At 45.4% G+C, this 3806-nt stretch overlaps 1 long non-coding RNA gene across 1 annotated transcript; it reads right to left on the bottom strand.

The window, feature by feature from the left end:
• Nucleotides 1-231: 231 nt before the first annotated feature.
• On the bottom strand, nucleotides 232-1382 carry LOC115645185. Its single transcript, XR_003998677.1, has 3 exons — nucleotides 1356-1382; nucleotides 692-695; nucleotides 232-366 (listed from the first exon to the last, which is right to left on the bottom strand). It is a non-coding gene; the product is annotated as an uncharacterized LOC115645185 (long non-coding RNA).
• Nucleotides 1383-3806: the final 2424 nt, after the last annotated feature.

Below are 3806 nucleotides of genomic sequence, written 5' to 3'. Positions count from 1 at the left end.
TCCTGTTACTTTGCTACCACATCCTTCCACTCATTCAGATGAGCTCTTCATTGCGCGGTCACTTCTATGATCCAAAAACATTTCTTCTCGAGTCTTTTTTTTTCTGCCGCCTTATCTGAGATAGCCTTCGGGACGAAGTAGGGAGGCTTGAAAAATTTGCAGCTGCCTGAGGAGGGAAAAAGGAGAGAGTATTTAAAAAGATACATTTTAGAGAACATGGTCATACTCTTCACGGTGAACAACACTATTCACCTTACATAGCACATGTGTTTTCATTACAAGGTTGCATTTGCATTCTTAATATAGAGTGCCTGTGGCTCTTTGGTGTTACAGATCACAGACGCAGGTCCAGGCAGCAAATTCGGGCTTGCATGCTGTCATAACTTTCCACTCAGAACTGAAACTTAGAGTTCAGAACATGAGAAGGTAGCATGAAACCTCCAAACTTAATTACCAGCTTGGATCTGATATCGCTGCCACCAGCCAGAATTCCAGTGTCTGGCTCACTCTGGTCTCCCCAAAACCTTCCCTGAGGAACCCCAAGTCTCGGATTCCTTGAGTCTCACAACAAAGGGGAATAAACCATTTCCTTTCCCCCCGCCTCCCTCCAGGTGTTCCCCTCCCTGGGTTCCTGGAGAGATATACAGATTCAAGCTCCATGAATCTAAACAAAGGGATTCCACCCTCTTACCTGCCTCCCAGATTCCTTCCCCGCCCTGGGCACTCTAGGAGATTCCCTGCTTCAAGTCCCTTGAAACACCACACTGAGAAAATCAAATTTTCTCTCCTCTCACCCAGAGGGTATGCAATTCAGGCTTAGTAATCTAACACAAAGAATTCTTCTCTTCCCCCCTGTCTTCTTCTTCCTCCCACCAAGTTCCCTGGTGAGCTGCAGACTCAATCCCCTTGAGCCCCCACTAAAAAAAAAAAATCCACAGGTCTTAAAAAGAAAGCTTTATATAAAAGAAAGAAAAGACATAAAATGGTCTCTGTATCAAGGTGACAATATACAGGGTCAATTTCTTAAAAGAAAAAAATGAATAAACAGCCTTATCAAAAAAAGAATACAATTTAACACATTCCAAGCAACTACACACATGTAATACAAAAAAACCAATATAAACCTATTACAACTTGGAACAGAAGATTAGAAAGCCTGGAGATAGAGAGATCCCTCTCAGAGCCGAGAGGGCCACCGAACCAAGACAAGAACTCACACCCAAACGTTCCCTCCACCCGATTTGAAAAAGTCTTGTTTCCTGAGTGGTCCTCTGGTCAGGGTGTTTCAGGTCACTGTTTGTTAACCCTTTTATAGGTGAAAGGAGACATTAACCCTTACTATCTGTTTATGACACATGCAGCCATGGTAAGCCTTGTCTTTCATCTTCTGCAGCCTTCAGTCTATCCAGCTCCTCCTTTCCCAAATAGCAAGCAAAACCTGTTGAGTGCTGCTGCGTTCCTGTTAACGTGCAGCAGCAAAACCACCCCATGGCTGGTATCATGGAAGATCAGTGGCTGATAACCTCGTTCCCCCCTCCTCCCACCAACCATGTGGCTGGTACAGGGAAGATCCCCGCTAGCCAAACACGAAAAGCTCCGCGCCAATGCCCCCCTCTCCCCCCGCTTGGCTACCTGCAGGGAAGGATTCTTTTAAGCCACAGGCAAACAGCCCAGTAGGAATGGCCATCTCTGTCCCCTTAATTAAATTCCTGAATGTTCAACCAGGTTACCATGAATTATATCACTCTCCTGAGGATAACACAGCGAGATAGAAGAATGATGTTGCTTGAATGCCAGCAATCATCGGGACCATACACAGCTAGACTTTGTCATGCAATGATACCAGATTACTTGCTACATGCATGGCGTGATCAAGTGTCCTACCATGGAGGACGGAATAAAGCAGTGCTGCCCAGAAACCTTCTGAAAAGGCTTTTGGAGTACCTCCAGGAGATCTTCATGGAGATGTCCCTGGAGGATTTCCGCTCCATCCCCAGACATGTTAACAGACTTTTCCAGTAACTGTACTGGCCGCAAATGCATCCCAAGTCCTCAGGGAAAATTAATCATTTAAAAAATGCTTGCATTTAAACCATGTCTTATATTTATAAGGTACACTCACCAGAGGTCCCTTCCATAGCTTCATTGTCTGGGATAGTTGCTTGGGAGGACTGGGAGGGTAATTCTGTCAGGGTGAGAAAAAGCTCCTGGCTGTTGGGGAGAACGGAGGCCTGTGTGCTCTCTACAAGCTCATCCTCCTCATCTTCCCCATCCGCAGAATTCTCAGCCATGGCTGCAATTACCACCCCCACCTCGGAATCCATGGACAGGGGTGGGGTAGTGGTGGCGGACTCCCCTAGAATTGCATGCAGCTCAGCATAGAAGCAGCATGTTTTTGGCCCCGCCCCGGACTTTCCGTTTGCTTCTTTGGTTTTCTGGTAGGCTTGTCTGGGCTCCTTAACTTTCACACAGCACTGTACTGAGTCCCTGGTGTGGCCTCTCTCCATCATGGCCTTGGAAATTTTTTCAAATGTTTTTTTCATTTCGTCTTTTGGAACGGAGTTCTGTTAGCACGGAATCCTCTCCCCATACAGTGATCAGATCCAGTACCTCCCGTGCAGTCCATGCTGGAGCTCTTTTTCAATTCTCAGGAGACTGCATTGTTACCTGTGCTGATGAGCTCTGCGTGGTCACCTGTGCTGGTGAGCTCTTCACGCTAGCCAAACAGGAAATTAAATTCACAAATTCGTGGGGCTTTTCCTGTCTACCTGGCCAGTGCATCCAAGTTCAGATGGCTTTCCAGAGTGGTCACAATGGTGCACTGTGGGATAGCTCCCGGAGGCCAATACCGTCGAATTGCGGCCACACTAACCGTAATCTGACATGGCAATACCGATTTCAGTGCTACTCCCCTCGTTGAGGAGGAGTACAGAAATCGGTTTTAAGAGCCCTTTATATTGATATAAAGGGCTTCGTTGTATGGACTGGTGCAGCATAAAATCAGTTTAACGCTGCTAAATTCGGTATAAACCTATAGTGTAGACCAGGCCACAGTTCTTCCCTGAGCTCTCTCACATACAAAACTGGGTCCTTAAAGATAAGTTGAACTAGCTATGGAAAAGTCCACACTGTAAAGAAGTCTACAGGTTGGTATTTAGAAGGTTTTTTGAGCATCATTAGTAGAAATACTACCCCTACCCCTACTATCCCTGGGAGCATCACTTCCAAGAAAGACAGTGCTGGAAATGTTGATTAGCTGGTATTGAGAAGGATTTCTATTGTATATGCTTAGGAATTAGCATATAGTATTAGCTATCCCTTCCAGGGGGCAATAGAGATCCTAAAAATGTCTGCCTCTTGCATGACTTGTGGGTCCCAGAAACTGTATATAGTACCCATCACTCCTGTGCCAGGGAGGGTATAATTTAGGCAGCAGGCTCATCATGAGACAACCAGCCTGTAAAGTAATGACATTATGAGCCCTGAAGAAGCAGTGTCTTCCTCTGTCTTGTCCCAACATCCAGTCATTGCTCTTTCTGAAAGTGCCTTGTTCTGGAGTGCTATATTGAGGAATGCTACAAAATCATGGCATGTCAGAGTGCCTGTGAGAATGTATTCAGTGTTGCTGTAGCCATGTCAGTCCCAGAATATTAGAGACATGAGGTGAGTGCAGTAATATCTTTTATTGGACCAACTTCTATTGGTGTAGCTCTTCTTCAGGTCTCAGAGAATGTAGTTATTCCTAGGCCAGAAAACAAGAATTCTACTTCATGAAAAATTTAGTGTGTTCATATTTGTTTTCATTC

The sequence above is a fragment of the Gopherus evgoodei genome, chromosome 2, assembly GCF_007399415.2.
Source record: "Gopherus evgoodei ecotype Sinaloan lineage chromosome 2, rGopEvg1_v1.p, whole genome shotgun sequence".
NCBI lineage: Eukaryota > Metazoa > Chordata > Testudines > Testudinidae > Gopherus > Gopherus evgoodei.
Note: the sequence above shows the minus strand (reverse complement) of the source record. Positions and strands in the feature narration are given on the sequence as shown.